Source organism: Hippopotamus amphibius, chromosome 5, assembly GCF_030028045.1.
Source record: "Hippopotamus amphibius kiboko isolate mHipAmp2 chromosome 5, mHipAmp2.hap2, whole genome shotgun sequence".
Taxonomy (NCBI): Eukaryota; Metazoa; Chordata; class Mammalia; order Artiodactyla; family Hippopotamidae; genus Hippopotamus; species Hippopotamus amphibius.
In genome coordinates, this window is record NC_080190.1 from 105,051,747 (window position 1) to 105,076,727 (window position 24,981).

Here is a 24,981-nt window from a genome sequence, read left to right on the forward strand (position 1 = left end):
CTCACTTCCTCTTGAGACAGAGCGTTCCTACAGGGAACACAGACTTTCCTCTCTTCCAGGCTGTAAGTTTTACCTGGATAGGGCTCTTACACGGGCCACAACCCAGTTTAGAACCAGACACAAGGACAGGGAATCTGCATAATATTAGAATTTCCTATTGCAAGCCTATTTGGATAACAGATATAAAGTTACTTGCTCTGCCTACCCGCTGTTAGTAATAAACATTTTTTTTTGCCTCTATACTCCTTTGGGGTTTCTCTCTCTAACTTTTCAGATGTGGAGAAAGGGTGCTTTTTGTTGCAGGTCCCTTGAGAGACCCACAAACCCATTTTTGTACAATTCTTCATGTGTGCTTACTTAAAAATCTGAAAAATAATTAAACCAAAGTGAGAGAATTACAGACAATTTGGTTTGGCATCTTTGCACATTCTAAACTTTTATTTTATGAACAAATATTGTAGTTAGGAAAAAAAGGTTAAATATATATATTTTAATATAATACTGATTTTCTCAGGAAAAAAAATTGGTTATTCACTGCCCTTACAATAGGTGTTGTCTGAAACGCTCAATATTCTTATTTTAGGCATTAAACAGTATTTCAATAATGAGCCCCTAAATGGATTGCACAGTCAGGAAAAGCTTGCAGGAATTCTCATGCCTCCTATATTATTAAGAACCCTTTCTAATCAGTTAACGAACTCTTGCAGTAATCAAAGAAAATTGCTTCATTTTAATAGTTACTGATCCACATGACTTTTCAAAACCACATCGCTGTGCTGCAGTCCCATGGTACACATAGCATCCCTTTGGTCCAGTAGAAGCTATAGTATGCTTTAATGGTGACATTTTCCTCCAAATATCACTAACTTTCATAGAAGCCAGCAGCTTCAAAGTGCTGGAGGCAGCAGGCTTGGAATCAGGAGACATTTATTCCCTTCTCTGTCACTATACTTCTGCTCACTTAGTCTTGCTTCATTTTGCCCATCCACAAAATGAGAAAAATAACTCTTGTTTGTTTCTTAACAGTGATAGGAAGAAAAGAAATGGGGGTCTATAGAGAAATGCTGTAATTTGAGATTCTTACAAATAAAGAAAAATATACACACATGAACATTCAGAATTGCTATTACTGTAATTAGTAGTTCATCAATTTAGGATATGTAATAATTTTGTTTGTTTTTTAACTCAAGATGAACTTAAATATGGGACATTTTTCTCCAAAGATCACTAACTTTTACAAAAGCCAGTGGCTTCCAGGTGCTTGAGGCTGGATGGGTATCAAAATAGCAGAGAAGCAAGCTCTTTGTCTCTAAGAGGAAAGCTGGTGTTCTCCAATTCGACAAGAAAAAATCACCCTTGAGAATTTCTTTCCCCAATCAAGAAATGAAAAATCACTTGTATGTGGCAAGTTAACCAAATAATAGTGGAACAATGCCAGTTCTAGGAAAAGACATTTTGATGGATGTGAAAGGAATGAAATCAGATGCCTGCTTTATTAAACAGCAGCTGATCTGTGTTCTACCCACAAGAGGAAGTTTACAAAGGAATAGAACAGTTGTGCCAGGAAGTCGAAACCCACAAGCATCCACAGTCGTTTGAAAAGGACAAAAAGCACAAAGTACATAAGGCATAAAGAGCATAAAAACAAGCGACATCTGATAAAACCCGAGAGACTCAGTAGAAGGGCATTACAACTTGAAGACAGAAAGGAGCAAATTAGAGTCAAGGAAAAAAGCTTGTTTTTATGAATTTGAAAACATTGGAAAGACCAGGGAGACAGAAAAAGACCCTTGCAACTTAGCAGGGCTATAGACGTCAAATAGCTGGGAAAGGCCATCTTAAATAGTTTTTTTTTTTTGCAAGAGGTTTGCTTTTTTTAATAAGCTGAATTAATGAGCTTGATTTCAGTGCCCCTAAAATAAAAAAGTAGGCAAAGGAAATAAGCCATTGTTGACAAACATGGCAATAGAAGATCCTCAAAGGTTCTGCAACAGTTAAGCTTGCAGCTTAGAACTAAACCCAGCTGTTATCTTAAGGTGACAGCTGCAACAAACACAGAGGGTTAAAAGTATCATTAGAAATTGGGGAGATGGGTTTTGAGGGTTTATGCTCCCTTTTTGAAGTGATCATTTTGCCTGATTACATCAGAGGCTTAAAGGAGATCAAAAGCTCCAGATGCTGTAACCTACTTTGTTGGAGAGAGTTCTAATTGAATCAGACATGGACAGAATATAATTACGTAAAAAGTAATAAAGTCTCTGATCAAGATTTGGAGCTGCAATGTTTGGATTGCTCTAATTCCTTCCCTGTCTCTTTTACAAAAGACATTGAGAGTTAGAAACATGCATTATTTCCCAAACTCCAATAATTCCTGTTTAGGATAGGAGAAAAGATCAGAAAAAATTCTTAGGGACTTATTCCATATTTATGTTTTTGCTATGAAACTTATAGTCACATAAGAAGAAAGTGGGTACAGCATGGATATACGGTTATAATGAAAAGGGATAAACATGGCTTCATATTTGAATTTATAACAAAGCATTTGGACAGATCCGGCAAAGCCTAATTCCCAACAAAACCAGATGGAATAGCATATCACAGAGAGAAACTCACAGGAGTTTTTCTCTAGAATTCAAAAACAAATTCCCACTTCTGAATATTTTTTAAATGTGTGTCTATATATTTGTTCCTCATAGCTCGGCCAATACTCTCCAGATAACTTCTGTGCTCAAATTTTGAGAAACAGAAAATGATAGAGCAGTTGAGGTATTTACTTCCAACTCAGTATTGACAGTTAGTCAGGCAAAAAGCATTTCTTAACACCCACAGTGCTCATAACACTATAGTGGGTACTTGGAGGTACGTATTAAAGAACAGGTATCGTTTTTGAACCAAAGAAAATACATGGTGATGATTTCAGTGATACAGGGCACGTATGTTCAGAGATTCATTAGCGGAAGAATGCAAGAGATGCAAGAAGATGCAAGAAGACATTTCTGACAAGAAACGGATCTCTTTTTTTCTTTTTACTTTTTGTTGTTAAAGATCACAACCAGCCTCTCCTTGCTACACACTGCCACCTAAAGTCTGGCCTGCAATTGTTAGAGAGTAACCTGTTTTCTTCCTCATGGCTGAAAGTAAATGTCCTAATTAATTTCATGATGCCCCTATTTTTCATGCAGCATTAAAGTTAACTATGCAAATACACACTGGATCTTATGTCTGTAATCATAAAATAAAAGTGCTGCCTAGAGTTTGAGATTGGTTTAGGGAAACTGAAAAAGTCCCTTCCTGCACGTAACATTTCAGAGCATGGCATATTTTCTTTCCTGTTCCATTTCATTTCAGGAAGCAGCTTATCAGGACTAAGTGGTCAAAAGATTCTGAGTAAGGTTCCCAGTTCTGCTAATTGCGATAAATCTAATATGCAAATACAGCATTTAATGAACGCTTTTGATCACAGTGGTGGTTGGCTGTAAGAGTTATTTTACCTAAATGTTTCATTAACCGTAACGCAATTAGCCACTGTTTCTCAAGGAAAACATCACCAATATTTATATCGAAAATATTTGGATTGTTTAGCTCTTCTCTTTGATAAACACAGAAAAAAAGGAAGTTAAAAGTAGAAAGAATTTTAGTGGCACACTTCTAAAAATACACAGACTCAAGGCTTAGTATCTGCTGAAGGTAAATACAATGACCAAAATATCATGGTTATTAGAAAGAGACTATTATGAATTTAAAGAAACACAATTTGGTTCTTTCAATTTGGTATAAGAACATTATGACATTTTCCCTTTGGAAAGATTTATCAAAATACTTGCTTGAAAAAAATTGATCAAATCAGGCCAGAAGAGCAGCTTCCATGGCAACCGATGCATTAGAAGATCATAGATGTTCTATATCCTCATTTAGCATCTTGACTGATATAATTCAGAGAGATTTAGTAAGCCCTAGATGAACTGAAAGCTAAATTTGATCACACTGACTGGTGAAAGCTAAATAAAATTACTGGTGAAAAAAATCAACAGATTCCCAAAGACAGATTGTGATTTTTGTTAAATGCTTTAAAGTCTTCCTGAACACAAATTAATCAGAAACAATTTTATACTTTTAAAAAATCTTTTTTTTCTTTTTTTTGTTCCACTGTAAATGTTTGACTGGAAAATTCTGTATACATCACATTTCTGTTATTCAATTCACATTCTTAAATGCACTGGAGAAGCTCCCTATTTATAGGAATCATGCAGTGCATCATTTTGTAAAACAGAATCTTTTTATAGTACAAATAGTAACAATTTTTTCTCCTCCATGTATCTGGTAAATAATAATCTCCAGATATTGAATTTTCTTAAAGTAATACAGCCATAATTTGCAAATAACAAAATACCAGGAGACACTTTCAGAAATTACTCCTTGAGAGTTCAGAATTCAAAGATACAGCACTGCAAGAAAGAATTTGTACAAGCTGATTATCTCATATTTTCCTGTATTATAAATAACAAGCATTTGTGAATTAATCAGGTCTACTGACAGACAATAAGGATCCTGCAGTTTGGGTTCTCAGGTTGAGTTTAGCATAGCAAAAACCCAAATGGCCTGACTGTACAATGCACTCCAATTCCAGAGGAAGGAGAATAATATATTAATAGACATAGAGAAAGGACTTGTGGACACAGGGGCGGGGGAGAGGAGGGGAAGCTGGGAGGAATTGAGAGAGTAGCATTGACATATATACACTACCATGTGTAGAATAGATAGCTAGTGGGAAGCTGCTGTATAGTACAGGGAGACCAGCTCCGTGCTTTGTGACAACCTAGAGGGATAGGATGGGGAAGATGGGAGGGAGGCTCAAGAGGGAGGAGATATATGTATACCTATAGCTGATTCACTTTGCTGTACCGCAGAAACTAACGCAACATTGTAAAGCAATTATAATCCAATAAAGATGTTAAAAAATAAAAAATAAAAAAATACACTAAAAATTAAACAAATTATTTCTTAGTTAATAAGCTTGATTGTAGCTAAATTTAATTTATTTTTCCTTTAATGTTAATTCAAGCCTGCAACATGTTGTATCATTCTGGCTTGGTGTATATACTTTTTTTTTTTTTTTTTTTTTTTTTTTTTTTATTATTTTATTTTATTTTTTTGGGGGGTACACCAGGTTCAATCAACTGTTTTTATACACATATCCCCATATTCCCTCCCTTCCTTGACGCCCCCACCTCGATTCCCCCCCACCCTCCCTGCCCCAGTCCTCTAAGGCATCTTCCATCCTCGAGTTGGACTCCCTTTGTTATACAACAACTTCCCACTGACTATTTTACAGTTGGTAGTATATATATGTCTGTACTACTCTCCCGCTTCTTCTCAGTTTCCCCTTCACCCCCCGCCCCCTCCCATACCTCGAGTTCTCCAGTCCATTCCCTGTATCTGCTTCCCTGTTCTTGTCACTGAGTTCATCAGTACCATTTTTAGATTCCGTATATGTGAGTTAGCATGCAATATTTGTCTTTCTCTTTCTGACTTACTTCACTCTGTATGACAGATTGTAGTTCTATCCACCTCATTACATATAGCTCCATCTCATCCCTTTTTATAGCTGAGTAATATTCCATTGTATATATATGCCACATCTTCTGTATCCATTCATTTGTTGATGGGCATTTAGGTTGCTTCCATGTCCTGGCTATTGTAAAGAGTGCTGCAATAAACATGATGGTACAAGTTTCTTTTGGGATTATGGTTTTCTTTGGGTATATGCCCAGGAGTGGGATTACTGGATCATATGGTAGTTCTATTTGTAGTTTTTGAAGGAACCTCCAAATTGTTTTCCATAGTGGCTGTACCAACTTACATTCCCACCAACAGTGCAGGAGAGTTCCCTTTTCTCCACACCCTCTCCAACATTTGTTGTTTCCAGACTTTGTGATGATGGCCATTCTGATTGGTGTGAGGTGATACCTCATTGTGGCTTTGACTTGCATTTCTCTGATGATTAGTGATGTGGAGCATCTTTTCATGTGTTTGTTGGCCATCTGTATGTCTTCTTTGGAGAAATGTCTATTTAGGTCTTCTGCCCATTTGTAGATTGGGTTATTTGCTTTTTTGGTATGAAGCTTCATGAGCTGCTTGTATATTTTGGAGGTTAATCCTTTGTCCGTTGTTTCATAGGCAATTATTTTTTCCCATTCTGAGGGTTGCCTTTTAGTCTTGTTTATGGTTTCTTTCGCTGTGCAAAAGCTTTTAAGTTTCATGAGGTCCCATTCATTTATTCTTGATTTTATTTCCCTGATTCTAGGAGGTGGGTCAAAAAGGATGTTGCTTTGATGTATGTCAAAGAGTGTTCTGCCTATGTTTTCCTCTAGGAGTTTGATAGTGTCTGGCCTTATATGTAGGTCTTTAATCCATTTGGAGTTTATTTTTGTGTATGGTGTTAGGAAGTGTTCTAATTTCATTCTTTTACATGTTGCTGTCCAATTTTCCCAGCACCACTTATTGAAGAGGCTGTCTTTTTTCCATTGTATACTCGTGCCTCCTTTGTCAAAGATAAGGTGCCCATATGTGTTTGGGCTTACTTCTGAGTTCTCTATTCTGTTCCATTGATCTTCCTTTCTATTTTTGTGCCAGTACCATACTGTCTTGATCACTATGGCCTTGTAGTATAGTTTGAAGTCAGGAAGCCTGATTCCACCAACTCCATTTTTCCTTCTCAAGATTGCTTTGGCTATTCGGGGTCTTTTGCGTTTCCATACAAATCGTAAGATTTCTTGCTCTAGTTCTGTGAAAAATGCCATTGGCAATCTGATCGGGATTGCATTAAATCTGTAAATTGCTTTGGGTAGTACAGTCATTTTCACGATGTTGATTCTTCCAATCCAGGAACATGGTATATCCCTCCATCTGTTTATGTCATCTTTGATTTCTTTCATCAATGTCTTAAAGTTTTCTGCATACAGATCTTTTGCCTCCTTAGGCAGGTTTATTCCTAGGTATTTGATTCTTTTGGTTGCAATGGTGAATGGGAGAGTTTCCTTAATTTCTCTTTCTGCTCTTCCGTTGTTAGTGTATAGGAATGCAAGAGATTTCTGTGCATTAATTTTGTATCCTGCTACTTTACTAAACTCATCAATGAGTGCTAGCAGTTTTCTGGTAGAGTCTTTAGGGTTTTCTATATATAGTATCATGTCATCTGCAAAGAGTGATAATTTTACTTCTTCTTTTCCAATTTGGATTCCTTTAATTTCTTTTTCTTCTCTGATTGCTGTGGCTAACACTTCCAAAACTATGTTGAATAACAGTGGTGAGAGTGGACACCCTTGTCTTGTTCCTGTTCTTAGAGGGAATTCTTCCAGTTTTTCTCCATTGAGAACAATGTTGGCTTTTGGTTTGTCATATATGGCTTTTATGATGTTGAGGTAATTTCCTTCTATGCCCATTTTCTGGAGAGCTTTTATCATAAATGGATGTTGAACTTTGTCAAAAGCTTTTTCTGCATCTATTGAGATGATCATATGGTTTTTATCCTTCAAGTTGTTGATATGATGTATCACGTTGATTGATTTGCGTATATTGAAGAATCCTTGCATCCCAGGGATAAACCCCACTTGATCGTGGTGTATGATTTTTTTAATGTGCTGTTGCAGTCTGTTAGCTAGTATTTTGTTGAGGATTTTTGCATCTATATTCATCAGTGATATTGGTCTGTAGTTTTCTTTTTTTGTGACATCTTTGCCTGGTTTTGGTATCAGGGTGATGGTAGCCTCATAGAATGAGTTTGGGAGTGCTCCGCCTTCTGCAATATTTTGGAAGAGTTTGAGAAGGATAGGTGTTAACTCTTCTCGAAATGTTTGATAGAATTCGCCTGTGAATCCATCTGGTCCTGGGCTTTTGTGTGTTGGGAGATTTTTAATCACTGCCTCAATTTCTGTACTTGTGATTGGTCTGTTCATGGTTTCTATTTCTTCCTGGTTCAGTCTTGGAAGATTGTATTTTTCTAAGAATGTATCCATTTCTTCCAGGTTATCCAATTGATTGGCATATAGTTGCTTGTAGTAGTCTCTCATGATGTTTTGTATTTCTGAGGTGTCCGTTGTGACTTCTCCTTTTTCATTTCTAATTCTGTTGATTTGCATCTTCTCCCTTTTTTTCTTGATGAGTCTGGCTAATGGTTTATCAATTTTGTTAATCTTCTCAAAGAACCAGCTTTTAGTTTTATTTATTTTTCTTATGGTTTCTTTCCTTTCTTTTTCATTTATTTCTGCTCTGATCTTTACGATTTCTTTCCTTCTGCTCACTTTGGGGTTTCTTTGTTCTTCTTTCTCTAGTTGTTTGAGGTGTAAGGTTAGGTTGTTTATTCGATCATTTTCTTGTTTCTTAAGGTAGGACTGTATTGCTATAAACTTCCCTCTTAGAACTGCTTTTGCTGCGTCCCATAGGTTTTGGGTTGTTGTGTTTTCGTTGTCATTTGTTTCTAGATACTTTTTGATTTCCTCTTTGATTTCTGTAGTGATTCCTTGGTTGTTTAATAGTGAATTGTTTAGCCTCCATGTGTTTGTCTTTTTTGCAGTTTTTTTCCTGTAATTGATATCTAGTCTCATGGCGTTGTGGTCTGAGAAGATGCTTGATATGATTTCAATTTTCTTGAATTTGCTGAGGTTTGATTTGTGACCCAAGATGTGATCTATCCTGGAAAATGTTCCGTGTGCACTTGAGAAGAAAGTGTAGTCTGTCGTTTTTGGATGGAATGTCCTATAAATATCAATTAAGTCGAGATGGTCTAATGTGTCATTTAAAGCTTGTGTGTCTTTATTTATTTTCTGTTTGGATGATCTGTCCATTGATGTAAGTGGGGTGTTCAAGTCTCCCACTATAATTGTGTTACTGTCGATGTCCCCTTTTATAGCTGTTAGCATTTGCCTTATGTATTGAGGTGCTCCTATATTGGGGGCATAGATATTTACCATTGTGATATGTTCTTCTTGGATGGATCCCTTGATCATTATGTAGTGCCCTTCCTTGTCTCTTTTAATAGTCTTTACTTTCAAGTCTAATTTGTCTGATATGAGTATTGCTACTCCAGCTTTCTTTTGACTTCCATTTGCATGGAATATCTTTTTCCATCCCTTCACTTTCAGTCTATATGTATCCCTTGGTCTGAAGTGGGTTTCTTGTAGGCAGCATATAGAAGGGTCTTGTTTTTGTATCCATTCAGCCAGTCTGTGTCTTTTGGTTGGAGCATTTAATCCATTGACATTTAAAGTGATTATTGACATGTGTGTTCCAATTACCATTTTCTTAATTGTTTTGGGTTTGTATTTGTAGGTGTTTTCCTTTTCTTGTGTTTCCTACTTAGAGAAGTTCCTTTAGCACTTGTTGTAAGGCTGGTTTGGTGGTGCTGAATTCTCTTCACTTTTGCTTGTCTGGAAAGCTTTTGATTTCTCCCTCAAATCTGAATGAGATTCTTGCTGGGTAAAGTATTCTTGGCTGTAGGTTTCTCTCTTTCAGGACTTTCAGGATATCCTGCCATTCCCTTCTGGCCTGCAGAGTTTCTGTAGAAAGGTCAGCTGTTATCCTGATGGGTTTTCCCTTATATGTTGTTTGTTGCTTTTCTCTTGCTGCTTTTAATATTTTTTCTTTGTGTTGAATTGTCGTTAGTTTGATTAATATGTGTCTTGGTGTATTTCTCCTTGGGTTTATTCTGTATGGGACTCTCTGTGCTTCTTGGACTTGGTTCATTATTTCCTTTCCCATGTTGGGGAAGTTTTCCACTAGAACCTCTTCAAATATTTTCACAGACCCTTTCTTGTTTTCTTCTTCTTCTGGGATGCCTATAATTCGAATGTTGGTACGTTTAAGGTTATCACTGAGGTCTCTGAGGCTGTCTTCTAGTCTTTTTATTTTTTTATCTTTTTCCTGCTCTGTGGCGTTTATTTCTTCCATTCTATCTTCCAACTCACTTATTCGTTCTTCTGCCTCAGTCATTCTGCTGGTTAGAGCATCTAGAGTATTTTTAATTTCAGTTATTTTGTTATCCATTGCTGTTTGTTTTTCTGAGTTCTTATGAACTGTTTCTTGTACTTTCTCTAATTTGTTATCGAGATTTTGTATCATTTTTACTATCATTACTCTAAATTCTTTTTCAGGCATTTTTCCTATTTCCTCCTCATTTATTTGGTCTTGTGGGTTTTTTTCCTGCTCCTTTGCCTGCATGGTGTTTCTTTGTTTCCTCATGGTTGTCCAAGCTTTTGGGGTTGCTTGTCCTGGTGATAGAGGTGTTTACAGAAGACTGTCCAAGCCTCAGACTAATGTCCAAGTATTGGATTAGATGAATATTCAGTCTAGGAAACACATACATGTATAAGACACACAATTATTGAATCCGTTAGGACATAAGGCTCTAGAAAGACCTGACAGAACCCCAGTGTGCTATCAGATATTCAGAGAGAAACCCAGCAGAAATTGACAACTGAAACAGAACAAATCAGAGACAAAAGCAAAAGCAAACAAACAACAAATAACACCCTACACATACAAACATCAATCCAGGGAGATTTTGTAAGCTAGGATCAAATATAGAAATGAGCTGGAGTACCACCAGAGAGAATGGAGATTCTCAGAATGTAATTAGACAACTGTACTAAGAACTAAGATAAAGACAAAAGCCTAATATTAATACCAAGACAGTGCATCATCTGGAGAATAGAGCAAGGAGTCTGAGCAGACCGATAGTGTTGCTTATAAGTATGTTAAGATAAAATACACTTAAAATGGCTGGAAGAAAGGGGAACAGAAGAGCGTAATGTGGTTGGAAATATGCAAAGAAAAAGAAAGGAATAGAAGTGTATAAAAGAAAGGGATGAAAGGAAAGTATGAAAGATATTTTGTCCGTACTACCAAAAACTTAGCTAGATATAGAAGTATTTTAAAAGGCAAAAAAAAAAAAAAAAAAAAAAAAAAAGAGTAAAAAATATCCTTATAAAATTATGTTGTAAAACTTGTAGATCCCTTAGGGCTAAGATCGTATTTAATAAATCAAAAAAAAAAAAAAAAAAAAAAAAAGAGAGAAAGGAAAAAAAAAAAATCCAGAACTGATCCCCGAATGGACCAGTTCAATAGGTATTGATACTACTATTTCTGTTTCCTTAGCGTCTCAGCTGTAAGTGTCCTTTTCCTTGCCTTGGGTTTTTTTTTTTTTGCGTTATTCTGTGACCAGCAGAGGTTCCTTTATTGTTCGTCTGTAAGCCTCGGTGTGTGGGGAGGGAGAGGGTGCAATAGTGGCTCCTTCTCCTGGGAGGGAGTGAGCAGTGGCGCACTGTTGCTTCAGTCAGGCTTGGAGGTGCCTGTTGCAGAGGGCGCTGGTGGCTCAGGCGTACACAGAAAGTCTTAGAGTTGGGCCTCTCTCGGGGTTTTTTCTTTTTTTTTATGCTGGTTTTTTTTTTTTTTTTTTCTCTCGGCAGCCTCCCTGCTGCTGGCGTTGCAAGGAGTTTTAATCTAGCCCCGCCCGAGCGCCTGAGGGTGCTTGTTATCCCTGAGCGCCTTATGTGGCCCCGCAGGGCGTCTCTCCGCTGCCTGTTGCAGAGGCGCAGAAAGAGAGAGAGAGGCTATGCGCGCGGCTCCTCCCCGCCGCCCGGGAGCCTGCAGCCTCCAGCCACCATCATGGCCGGGCAGCTCTCAGGGATCGGCACTCCTCTCCGCGGACCTCCTCCCTCCTGTCCTCTCGGTCCGTCACCCTACCGGCAACAATGTTTCTCCCCCGAACCCGCTCTCCGGTTCCCACGCTCCCGCTCCTGGACCCTCCGTTCAGCCGCGGATCGATGTCTCGGTCCGGGAACGCTGAGCTGCGCTGCGGACCCTCCGTATGTTTCTCACTCCCTCCCGTCTGCCACAGCTCCGCCGCTTCACCCTCTTTGAGCCCTCGTGGATGCCTCCCTACCGGCTATGTCAGGTTCTCCGCAGCCCTTTCCGGTGTCCGAGGCCGTCTGCTGGTGTTCAGCTGGTTCTCTGTGGGAATGACTGTGTCCTTCCGTGCATTCCCAATGCATCTGTGGAGAGGGATGCCGGTGTATATACTTTTTGTGTGGCTTGCCTATTGCATCTAACGATAGACAGTATGAAAGACCCCCCCCCAAACGAAATAAAAGATTTCATTTTAAAAACTATAGATGAGAGTCCACTTTGGAGTGAGGATTTTTCTCCATATAATGTCAAGATTTGGGCTGAAATTAGACATTGTAGTAGTGATACGATGTAGAACAAAAACATTAACCTGGATTCTTTACTCATATACAGTATTATTGTATGAACTTAAAAGCTTTTAATTTCACTCTCTTATTTCTCAAAAGGATAGTGTTATTTTACTCCAAAGTATTTTAAATATTTGAAAATTATTTAAGGCTCCGCAAGCCAAAAATCACTTTTGCCTGAAATACTAATTCCCCCAGAAGAAATATAGAGTGATTCCATTTGCCAAATAATTAGAAGAAAGGGTTTGGCTCTATTTTGAATTAATTAGAGAATTACTTCCATGTTGCCACTTAGGTTCATATTTGTAAGAAAAGCCTCATCACAGCTGTGATTGTATTAGAAACTTTAATACTTATGTTACAGGAGGGGAAAATACACAATTTGTGCAGAGACATCTGATAATTACGGTGCCTGTGACAGGCTCTTTCACTTTTAATAAGGCATTTATATAACACATTCCTTTTTACTAGATCACAACACTCTAAGAATCATCTCACTGGTTTTCGCAACACACCTAACAGACAGGATATCCACCCTGAAGCTAGTAGGTATGGGAAAATGGAATGATGGTCAAAGCTCAAGTCTGTTCTGAAATTAATAATTACTTTAACCTCCTTGAAGATAAGCAGAATATCGTATCATCTCCTCTCCCCTGCTGAGCACACTGCTTTGCACAATTTGAAAACTAAAATGAATTCATGGCCTTTGTGCCTCCACACCCCCTTTATCGTCACACATTGCTACCTAACTCCACTATATCATATACCATTTTACATATTTCCATATAGTTAAATTTCTGAACTAGAATTAAACATGGTAAAGACCATATATAGAAGAGTTAATCTTCCATGTGGCTATTCTCTATATTTAACAAGTGCGATTCTTCTCCTTATTCTTTGAAAACTAGGAAATGAAATAACTTGGAAAGTATGGTGCAGAAATTTAGACCATCATCTGAAACACATGATACAGCTAATCAGAGTATGCTAATATAATGATAATTTATCTAAAGTTAACCATAGGTCTTAATCCACTACCATTACTTAATTAATGTTCATGGGAATTACTAATTTCTTCAGAAGAAACCTAGAATGCTTCCATTTGAAGGCTTGGATGGGAAACTGAAAGACATTGCAGCAGCTAGTCTTCAAGCCGCCCCCAATGATCTGCACCTCCTGCTTCTCACACCCTCCTGTGGTCCCCATTCACCTTGTACAGGGGTGCTCTGTGTGACCAACAGAATATGCAGAAATAATGACATGTCACTTCTGAGATAAGTTTATAGATGACGGCTGCTTCCATCTTGGGCACTCTCTCCCTCATGCTCTCCTTCTCTCTCTCTCTCTCTCTTTGAAATCTCCCACTAAAAGCTAGCCAGAACCAAGGCTTCCCAACAATCACTTGAGTGGGTTTTGAAGTCACTTTGCAGCCCTAGTAGAGCCTTAAGATAATTGCAACCCAGCCTACAGGTTGGCTGCAACCTTTTGACAGACCCAGATGCAGAACCCCAACTAAGTTGCTCCAAATTCCTGACCCTCAGAATCTGTGAGATAATAAATTCTCATTCTTTTAAGCTGCTGTGTTTTGGGCTAATTCGTATCACAGAAATAGATAACTAATACAGATGTGTAGGCATATCTAGGGATTTTACATTTTCTGCCAGTTGAAAAGTATGACTGTAGAATTTAAAGTTAAAAAAAAAATACAGAGAGTAAACATCTGACTACTTAAGAGATGACCAAGATTTGTTTTTTCTAGACCAAGGTTTATGATTCCTAAATCATGGACTATTGGAAAATGTTGGAAATCTAAAAAAAGTTTGTAATGAGTATTTCCTGCTATGATAAAGAAAGCGTTCATGACATGCAGGAGCGGAGAAAATTCCCGGATCAAAAGATTCAACTTACACTATGAAAAACAAATTCGACATAAAAATAATAATGATGGAAGTGATGTTAAATAATTCCCAGGGAAAGAGTTCAGTAATAAAACAAGGCCTTATGGGTTTGGTTAGGGTCTGTATCTACAACAGTTTGGAATGTGGGTGTCTCATACATTAAAATTTAAAATATAACCTAAAGAAATAAGTTGATCTCATGGATGCCAGTGAAAACTGGTGGCAGATGGAACATGTGTCTGGAAAAAGTAGTGGATCTATGACACAGATAGCAACGAGGAGGAAATCAAAGGAAAAGTACCTATATAGAAATCCACAGACCTAAGAGCAGAAACACAACTGGAAACCAATAGGTAAAATTAGGAAGAAAGAGTAAAAGAAACATCTTTAGGGATATGGCCTGCAGAGTACCTAGCCATACCAAAGTTATGGATTTTAAAACTGCATAGATGACAAAATAGGGGAGGTATAAAGAACTTCAAGTATAATGGTATCTGGTAAGGTTATTTTTTTCTAAATCCATAACAGCTGGTAAGTTCTAGATTTTCCTTGTTGACAATTTCATGTTTCATGTCACCCAATAGAGAGAATTCTGACAAGATTTAGAATGTCTCTGCCCTGGAATCTTGAGGGGGGTGGGAGGAAGGCAGGCAGAGGAGGAAGGAATCCCAGGTTATGTAAAAGATTCCAAAAATTAAAGACAGATATTGTCAGTGGTTTTTCAAAAAGGAGAAAATTATCCAAAGAACATACTAATGGCATGGGTCCATAAAAGAATTCTAAAGTAATGTATGAACACTTAGAAAGCAGTTATCTCCAGAAACAGCCCAGTCCCAGATCTCCTTTATTTGACAGAATTATATGACAGATCGTTTGGAATATCACTTTTTAAAAGAGTATATACTGATTTAACAGATCTTTTGACAAAGCCTTCCCTGAAATAACTGTAGGGAACAAAAGAACTCTCTAGTTAATAGCAGAGTTAGGTGGAAAGACCATTATCACTAAAATATGTTGATTTACAGACTGGTGAAAATTTGCAACAAGTTTCTAGTGACTTAATGTCCTTTAAATTGGGAGGATATATTAAAGGCAAGTTTACCAAATTTATTCACTACACAGAGTCAGGAAAAATAAATTTGATTGCAGCACTAAATTTTTTCATAAAACAGTCATTTAAGGTCCTAGATTTAGATTAAATCAATTACATTCACATAGATTGGGAGACAATGGCTAATTAAACAGCCAATTGAAAAGCAATCCTACTTTATTTGACTACAATCACAGTATTATCAGTGATAATAGAATAATTATATCAGAGTGATATGACAAAAAGAAACCTATATCCAATATTGTTTAAAACCCAGATTATCCAAGTTCTAAAATGTGATAATCATTCTGCATTCAAAATGATCAGTAATCTTAAGAGCACCATGTTCAGTTTTTGGTACTATTTTTAAAGGGAATATTGAAAAACTATAGGGAATTCAGCGGTGACTCATTCTTCTAATAAAACTTCTGGATGTAAGTTTTTAATTGTCTAATCTGTTCTAGACATTATTCTGTAATTGGAAATAGAAATATAAAAATGACCCTGTCCCTGTCCACAATCAGCAAATGACCCAATAAAGGAGAAAAGCAAATACACAAGTCAGTACGCATCTGCTAACTCTTTAGTGTAGAAAATATTTGAGATAACGGGAATGTTCTGCCTGCAGGAAGGACTTGAGGGAGAATGAGAGATGCCTTCAAACAACTGAACATGTGAATTTAGGTGCATATTTATTGGGTCATACCCAAGTGTAAGGAGGAAAGTTACAGGAAGGCAAAATTTGCCCTCAGAACTTTTCAACAATTAGACACGTATAGCAAGAGAGTGGACATAATATAAAATGTTGAAAGTTTATCTTGAAAACTTCCAGTCAAAGGGTAGATGAAACCTGGAAGAAATATTGTAAGAAGGATTTCTGCCTGGAGGCACAGCTACTGCTGCTGCTGGTAATGTGTTTACACGTGTTTAACAGGCAACAGAGAAGGAGGGTGAAAAGATTTGCTGTCTCGAAGATGCTTTGATTCCATGGACAAAAACTATCCATCTCTATCACCATAAAGCAAGATTTTTATTTTGCACTCCATGTCAAAAATGTATAGTGCTTCAAGAATCACCATAATTTGGACAGCACATTTATATAAAGAAAAAAAAATTCCCACATTTAATACACTGATTTTAGTGTTGTGCTAACGTGTTTGATAAAATAAAGCAACTTTTAGAAAAGGTAGAGTTAATAGGCCCACGTGCAAGAGGCTTAAAAACTTGAGTCAACTTGGATTTAGGATTATTTGATTTCATATTTATAAATAAAATTGAAAGAAATGCCACTATCTAGGAAATCTATACTTTTTTATGTAACTTTTCAGAATATCTTTCAAGAGATTTTCTTTTGCGCAAAGCATACTCTTTTCATCTTATCCTATGATTCTTAATACTGCCTAACTTGTAAGACGGTGACTGATGTTTTTCTTTTGAGGTTAGTTCAAACATCCTCTCGGGATCAATAACACAAATTCTAAGAAATTTAGTACCCACCCCCTGCCATGTACTGCTAGGTCAGCCAAAGGAGCGAAAATCTTCAAAACACATGACTTATTTTTCTATTATCAAACATATTACTTTGAACTACAGCTTAAAAAAAGAGACACTAGCCCATTTACTTCTTGCACAATATAGCTATGCTACAGAATAAATAAAAGACTCCTATATATTCTAAATAATCCAATGTAAAGCATATAACTTCATTTTTAAATGGTTAAGTAGTAGGCATTTGTCATTTTGACCTTTAAGATAATATTTTAAATCTTCCATATTACCTGGGAAACTCCTCAGGCAATCCTTCATATCAGTGTTTTCCATGGGAATTTTTCTGCATAGGTTCTCTCACTTTCATAAGAATCCTACACTTATGGTATTTATTCATTGCAGAGAGCCCGGAGAAATACATTGGAGGGTAAAACTGGGTTTTGTTTTTTTTTTTAAGGACATTTAACTGAAAGCATTTAAGGTCAAATCTTACATGGCTGCCTCCCGAATTAGCAAGGTTTGATTTCTGCAATCCAGATTCTTGCCAAATAGCAGAATCACAAATACCAGCCATTCTTATCTAAGGCTCAACTGTGATAAACCACCACACAGGAAATTGCCAAGGACTCCTCTAGATTACTGTTTCTCACACTGCAGTCTCTGGACCATGGGCACCGGAATCAACTGAGATGCTTCCTGAACCCCACCCTTGATCTGCTGAGTCAGACTCTCCCCAGACAATCGGTAGGCAACCTAAAACTTGAGAACCTACCTTAGATGTGTTTTGTTACATTTTGATCAAGCCAGACTACCAAAGAGCTACAGCAAGAAAAAGACATATAAACTCAATATTATATTTATTTTACATATTTGTTAGTGGACATTGGAAATATCACACGATTTCCTTTCTGTGGGAATGCTGAAAAGTATGGCTTTTGGGAAAAGGTTTGGTTTTTCCTGAAAAAAATCACTTTACTTTTATCATAATTCTTACTTCTCTCTTTGTTCTGGTCACTAGATAGCTCAGTAACAAATTTTAGACCTACCTCCTACAATACTACAATATGTAATAAAATGTATTGAACCTACCTTAATAGTTTATTTGATATTTTTAAAGATCTATGGAGAGTAAACCAACTTAATCCAGTTTGGCAGAAAGTGGAATATAAATTGATAGACAGGTCAATAAATTTCCTAATAAGTCAATCTAATAATTGCTTTCATTATTTTGATAGTCAAGTTACACAGTTAACTCTGTCCATTGAAATATATATGCTTTATTATGTATGCTTTATGTAAGTGTCTCCCATCTTTTCCTTTAAATGTTAAAAGTTATTTTGTTTGATTTCCCATTCTCCATATCTCAGACCTGATGCAAAGGTACCACTGAAAAATAGGGATTACAAATGCAGAGAGGACCTGGATGCACCATCGAAGGTAAAGTAGTGTCCAGGAAGAGTGCAGAGGCAACTGGAGAGGTGGACACTAATTTGTAAACCAGAGCTCCTTGTTGGGATAGCTTAACTGATAACCTACTTAATAAAGTTGGTACTTAGCCCATATTTTAAAGACTTTTCCACAAAGGTGAGAAACTTGTCAATGTGTCAAAATCCATGTACACTAAATGTTCTGTGTTTCTCCAACATTACTAGACCAGCCATTGAAAAGAAAAAAATGTGTAGACTGATATTAGTTGCTTATCCTAGTGTATCAACAAAGGCTAATTCCCAGTGATTACTTTCCTTCATATCCTTCAGTAAATGCTCAAACCAGTGCTTCACAAACCATCTGTGGCAATGAACCAGTGCTTTTTTTTAAATTTTTCTGTCTATCATGGATTGAAACTTTTGCAAAATACAATAAAAGTGATTTGCTAGAAAAATGAAATAACATAAAAAGCAAAGACACAAAATACAAATGCATTTTTAAAAAATTTTAATATTTAAAAATATTTTAAAATTATTATTAGATTCTATAGATGTAAAACTCTCTGACAAATGTCTACAAAAGTTTCTAAATGTTTACTCTCTATTCCCTGTACTTCTCTTTTGGAGCAGTAATGTTCTGCAGGCAAGCACCTGTCTGTGGACCACAGCTTCCGCAACTTTCTGCAAACAACCCCTGCAATAGTCCATCAGTTTATAGTTTATGAACTCCATTTCCTTATTTAGGAAAGGGATTATGCTTGCCCCTCTCAATTTCCCTTAACCTGCTTCTACACCAAACAATTACTCAATAACTGCTGGAAATGAATTAGCAATCCCCAAGGCAAATCCTTTTAGTAGTACATGGTATAATTGGACCAAAGCTAATTAGAATAGCTAAAAATTCTTTCTCAATTTTGGTCCTAATTTTGGGACATCATTTTATTCTCACCATTGTTTTTTTTTTAGGGGTTTCAATTCAAAGATGATTATCTTCACTCACCAATATCAGGTTCTTCTCCCTTCAGGGCACAAGGAGAACTGCATTTCTCAATACCATTCCAGCTGGCAGGACTATGTGACTAGATCCAGCCAGTGGATAATGACAAGACCCTGAGCTAGTGCCTCGATCAAGTAACCAAAAACAATCAAGCAAACAAACAAAACAAATAAACTAAACAAACAAATTAAACAACAACAAAATAAACTACAACACCCTTCTAGTAGGTTCATCTGCAGTATTTGGTGGAGTCTGCCTCGACTGTCCTGAGCCTCTGAATGATTGTGCAAAGTTGAACCCATTTCTGACCTGCACTAAAAACAAAGCACAAGCAAGAAACACATCTTCATTGTATTATGTACCTGAGATTGTAGAGTTAATTGTTACTATAACATAATCTAGGCTATCCTAGTTAATACAGTCTTTTTTAAAAAGGAAAGTGAAGCAAGAAAAATAGACATCAAATATTCAGAAGTGGAATAATCATAGTAAGATTGAAAAGAAAAAAGAAATAAAGGGTGACATTTCCATATACCAGCCTAAGCTAGGCTAGGGGGTCGATGAAGCTCTCCCTGAAGACATGAAACTTAGGTTGAGACACAAGCATGATGCGGAGTTATTTGGAAGAAGAGGGGAAACAAGCACTTCAGGCAAAATAAACCTCGTGTGATGGTCTGGAAACTGGAAAATATGATGACTGCAATGTAAAAAAAAAAAACCAAACGTCCCTCCATGAGCTTGTTGAGCTTCACACCCGTGAGATATCTACCTTGACACAATTTATTTGCCTCTTGCTCCAGTGTCACAGCGTGAGACTCCTCTCTACTGTTTCAGTTCTCTTAAGATCCCTCACCAATGTCCTGGAGAGCACATGTTCTTCTACAGTGGTTCTGGATTCATGCATTACTTGAACACTCTCATGTTTATTGTATGCCTGGCCCACAGAAGTGCCTAGTAAATAGCTGATCACTGACCAAACGAATAAAGAAAGAAGGAATAACTGAAAGAAATAGTTTTCATGGATCCTTAACATCTGTGTGGTCTGTTCTCAAGCAAAAGCTAAACTCAAAAATCATATTAGAATTATCCTAAATTTTATGATTTTCTAAATGGCATTCCTATTACTTCTCTCCCAAGGATGGAGGAATATTAAATTGATTCTCATCAAATATGGAGAGAGCTAACATGAATTGTTAAAAAAAAATTGATTTTTAAAGAATAAAAAATGCCATTTTATTACTGCCAATACAATAACACAAGTTAATGGAATAATAGCAATGCTAAGAAGGCACTCTACTAATTCTTTTTTAATGAATCAGTCCCCAAGAAGTACCTATTGGATACCACCTGTATGCCTAGTCTTAGAGGCATAGTGAATAGTCTTTAGAATCTGTGCTACAAATCTTGAAGAACACAAAATCATTCAGAAATTCACTGTCCTCAACATGCTTAGCTGGACAGACTAGAAGTTACTGGAGATTATCAGAGTAAAAACAGTGTATATTGATGAAAGTTAACATATTTGCATTAGCAGATTCATTTATTTTAAATTAATTGAAAAAATCTTATTCTCTGAAATTCATATGTTTTATCCCCCAAACTTTTTCTGCATATTATTTAATATAATAAATTTCTCCTTTGTGAAAGGTACTGATATACAAAATTGACTTAAATTTGGATATACTTGGGTGAAGAACAGAAAAGTCCAGAAAACAAATAACCAAAAAAGATAGGCCCTTTCTCCTAGAAGTGCTTTAAAGTTTCTGTTCTTCACAAACTAGTCTTTATGACCTTTCAAATTCTCTTTTGATTGAACAGTAAGCATTTATGGAAAAACTACCTTAACATTCCATCCACCTTTGATTCAAGAATTATCTCCAGTTTATAGAAGGTCCTAGTATAATGATTACAGAACAAATCCCAACTTCATTTGATAACACTGTGACACTTGCTTGTCCTAAAAAGCTATTTTTAAAAAATTTTACTCCCCAGATTATTTTATATATGGATAACCAATAATGCAATCCATTTTCAACCTTTAAAAGGTAAGTCATCAAAAAAAATAAAATAAAAGGTAAGTCATTCAATTTGAGATTTGTTCTGGATATTACTTCTGACCCTCCTTGCTGATACTGAACAAGGTATTTTCCGTGGTTATATTTTATCTGGATCCATTTTACGTTTCAACTTAATGAAAAGTCATCCTTACTATAGGCTACTGCTGTTTTATGACTCACTATCAGATTAAGCATTTATGCAAGTCTTCAGGATCAAGCCAGTGCCTCTACTTGTTGCAGTATCTAATCTATCAAAAACATGCTCCTTTGAGACAAAAATCACTTGCAATAATTACAATTTCTACATCTGTTTTCATCAAAATCAATGAATTTTGCCACCTACTTTATAGCTGCAGCAATGCTGAATCATAGTCTGATAAGTTATTCTTAAACTGTATAATCTGCTCTGCATGGATAGATTCCAGGTGCATGAAGGCAAAGATGGATGTGTGTATTCTTCAGCGTAAAATATGTCAGGATAACTAAAAGAAAAACACAGGGTCAAATACCACTTAAAGCCGAATCACTGCTCGCCTTTTTAGGCTGGGAATCAGACACATCTATTACTCCTCATGCTTTCAACTCTTCTGTTTCTTTTCCTTGTAGCTCCTAATTACCCATGACAGTGAATCATCTCACAAAACATCCCTAAAAACGTTACCAGGATTCCATTTTTAAATGCCGTATTTAATAGCATGGTATTCATTTATTCCAATAATAGAGATTTATATCCTGTTCTCTCTTTAAGGAAAAATATGTAAAATCAGCTGATACATACAGATTCCCAGAGTAATATACAATTTTAAAAAATTCTACTCCCTCTAAAAGAAAAATCCTTAGCAATGTTAGGGGACAGAGTTAAAAAAAAAGATTATAAGGAATCACCTTATGAGAAGATGACTTTTACTCAAAATCCTCAAGGGTCTTTCCATCTTCCATATGGATTGCAGTTTCAGCTGATAAATTGACAGGTTCTGTCTCAGCTTGAAAGCCTATAATTTACTCCTGTGTAGAGAAGTTTAAAGGATTTTTCTTTAACTTAAACAACAGCATTTTTCATCACCATTTTCTTCTCATCACATTCACTCATCAGTAATGTAAGATGCCTGGGGAGACTGGAAAGATAACTTCTGCGTTTGACAACGGAGCAGATATTATACCTTTTAAGAGTAGGTCATAGGTATCTTTCCAAAGTGTATCGATCAGTAGTGACTTTAAATGATCATTTTTGCCATAAGTAAAATAGTTTGGGGTCATATTCACCTAGAACTAAGTGCAACTTTAAGGCCCAGAGATCAAGGGGTTCTTGTAAGTGCAAAAAGTACAAACCTTTGTACCCTTCATTATACATGGGAAACTTACGGTCAGAAAGAATTCCAATGATGCTTCTTGTTTTATAGCATGTCTTCAGAAAGAAAAGTTCCATCACAAATATATTTTGGCCTCTACTCTTCCTACTCCTAGTTCTATTGATGAGAGAGGGAGAGAGAGAAATGTGGGTTGAGAATTCTTTAGTTACATAAAATTAGACATAGTGATTTTTATTTTCAAAGTGTCTTAACACATATCTCACACAAGATTGATTCAGAATGCTACTGGCAGACTTCACACTTAGGATTCCAACGAACACTGTGTCTGTTGTCTCTTTTTAAAATCAACATAGGTCATTACTTGAATGGAGAAAGTATACATGAATATATCTCTCCACATCATCATGTTGCATCATCACAGACACTAAACGTAAGTAGTAATAAAGCAAGACGAAATGTTAATCCCTTCTACTAGCCCAGACATAATCCCTGGAATCTCTGTCAGGAATACCAAAAGGGATGAAGGTCAAAGGGCCGGGGTTCCATGGAATACAATTCAGAAACAGCCATTCCCCTCAGATGCTAGAATTGAGTGATATGGAATTAGTGCATCAGCTTCAGCCAGGCATTGAGGAAATCCTCTACATTCTATTGTGAGTAAAGTAGAGAAATGAGAAGCAGGAATGTGTAGTTAAGTGGATGTGTAGCTCGTTAAGCAACTATAGCCAAAGAGTGCTAAAAAACAAATCCACGTCTAAGAGAAACAAATGTCCTACCGTAAACCACATGACTTAAAACTTAGACCTAGACTGATGTGAAAGTGCAGAAGACATATTTCAGGTAAAATACCCCTGAGAGCAGCAGCTCACCAAATCAAGATTTAAAATTATTTCCCAGAAATAAAATTCTGGGGTGAAACCAATCAAATTTCAATCAGAATGTGTATACTTTCTCGTTTATGTATTTACTTATTTTATCAAGCAGAGGGGAGGCTGAGAATGACCTAATTTGACAGCATTTAATGTGAAAAGCCTTAATGACATTAGTTGACCAGAATTCAGTGAGTCAGTAGGACAATACAAATACCCCAAAATGCTGATGCGGTCATGGGCTATATTAAGAAGAACATTTCAAAAGAAGAACACAGTGTTCACATCTTTAAAAGAGAAAGTCTGAACTCAGCAGAGATAAGGTGACATTTGGAATGTTGCATTTTTTTCCCTATACCTGACATTTAAAGAGGAATGTTGGCAACACACAGCAGTCCTTCTTCAAATGTGTTCAATGGAGTATTACTATGTTACAGAAAATAAGGCTACTGTGATCAGATAAATTTGAAACATACCAGATTAAACATATGTCATTTTAAAAACAGTTTTCTTTCAGTAGTTTCCCTTGGAAAATGTCTGTGCTAGGGTGCATTGCGAAGCTCTAAGAAGATATGGTGTTCAGCCTTTCACCAATGAATTTGACCATGGGACCCCTTTTTAAAGATGGAACTCTTAGAAATAGTATCACAAGGGCAAGCTTTGGGAAATATTGCTTTAAAGTATGTTCAAAAGATCATAAACCAAGTGATAAGAACTTTGAAAACAATACTCTTTGTTTGGAAAATTAGAACAAATGTATGGATACCAAGAGGGAAAATGGGTGGAGAGTGGGAGGAATTGGGAGGTTGGGATTGACACATATACACTATTGATACTATGTATAAAATAGACAACTAATGAGAACATACTGTACAGCACAGGCAATTCTACTTAATGCACTGTGGTGACCTAAATGGGAAGGAAATCCAACAAAGAGGGCCTATATGTATAGCTGATTCATTTTGCTGTACAGAAGAAACTAACACTACATTGTAAAGCAACTATACTGCAATAAAAATTAATTTAAAAATAATGATAAATCTAAAAAGGAAAAAAGAAAACTAGGCATTTTAGATTGGAAAAGAAAAGGCTAAGGAGAAGCATAAAAAGTGAATTAAAATGGAAGACACTGATTTCTTTCAAGGATGTATAAATTACAATCATTGAGTGGAAGATACAGGGGCACATTTTGGCTTGGTATAAGAAAGTTACTTCTGTCATCATATCTAAGAGGGTCACGGTCTTCCACAAGTAGCAGTGAGGTTTCCAAAAAGAATTTAGATTTTTCCCTATGAGCCATCAGTTAGGAAATTCGTGGAAAAAAATATAGATAAAAGCTTAAATTAAAATGAGGTTAAAATTAATTCCAAATCTATGACTTGAATCTATCCATAATCATTTGTTCTCACTAATCCACCTGTACAGCTCTGCCATGTTAATAATAATCACAGAACATATCACTCCCTAGTGCCTATCACCCCGTAATTAAAACTGCCAGTGCCTCTTATACTGGTTATCAAACTCCTATTTCTTTAGATTTTCCATGAGTCATGTGACTGAGCATACACATAGCAAAACCCTTGTGTCGTGTGAAAAA

General features: G+C 36.5%; 1 long non-coding RNA gene across 1 annotated transcript in view; it reads right to left on the bottom strand.

Annotated features, from left to right (window-relative positions):
* The window catches only part of LOC130853568 (uncharacterized), a 60,494-nt gene extending 37,821 nt beyond the window's left edge, over window positions 1–22,673 (bottom strand). The window contains exons 1-3 of the long non-coding RNA XR_009053811.1: window positions 22,568–22,673; window positions 22,091–22,210; window positions 21,549–21,687 (exon numbers count right to left, since the gene is read on the bottom strand). This is a non-coding gene — a long non-coding RNA (uncharacterized LOC130853568). The remainder of the gene's footprint in view (window positions 1–21,548; window positions 21,688–22,090; window positions 22,211–22,567) is intronic.
* Window positions 22,674–24,981: the final 2,308 nt, after the last annotated feature.